Here is a 915-nt window from a genome sequence, read left to right on the forward strand (position 1 = left end):
AGGCGCTCGAATTTGAGCCCCAACCCCGGGCTCGGCTCCAGGGTCGAGCCCCAGTTGCGCCATACCGGGTGACGTCACGGTCCTTGCTCTTAGTTTTTTCATCCATGTTGCATATTAAAAAGACAGTTCATTTCAAATGTAGCACCCTGTAATCTCACTTGACAATGTGAATTTATTAACTGATTCTGGTTTTGGATTTTATAAAGGTTACTTAAGACATCAAAGCAAGCACCTCACCGGATAATTGTAATGTCATTTTCCGGTGCACCCTGTTAACGCTGATAATTATTGTAAGAGACTGATCACTTACAATAATACTTGTATAAGAATCAAATAGACGTTATTGTCATTACACAGTTATGTGCAGTGAAATTAGTGTGCTCTTGACCAAAACAGAGTGCAATAAAAACAAAAAGATATAAAAACAATTACTAAACTGTAAAAACAATCACATTGTATGATTTTTAAAGAATAACTCAATGAAGAAAGAGAAAGAGAAAGTTTAACCTTTCCAGGAACTTTATATAGGTTTTCAAAGAATTACAGTACAGCAGTAAGCAATGAGGTAAAACATTAAATCATCAATAATTGTTTTGATCAGCTTACAATCTAAATGAATCAACTACTATTTCTAAACATCAGTCTAAATTATTTTACTGATTAAAATCATTATAGTTGAGCTCTCAATCACTGAATAAAAGTCAAAGAATTTCTCACTGTCACCAGTCCTCAGTTGGTTAGAGTTTTTGGATTGTGACATTCCTTTCCATCCCAAAACCATTATTTTCTCATAAATATGCTTTTAGGCAGGAATTCAGACCTAGACCTAGACCCACTTAGCATATTCCAAGTTCTGCTTTATCTTGGGATGTCCTGCAGAGACTGGGGGCCCACAACCTGAGATGACCACCAGGC

Source organism: Monopterus albus, unplaced genomic scaffold, assembly GCF_001952655.1.
Source record: "Monopterus albus unplaced genomic scaffold, M_albus_1.0 scaffold28.1, whole genome shotgun sequence".
Taxonomy (NCBI): domain Eukaryota; kingdom Metazoa; phylum Chordata; class Actinopteri; order Synbranchiformes; family Synbranchidae; genus Monopterus; species Monopterus albus.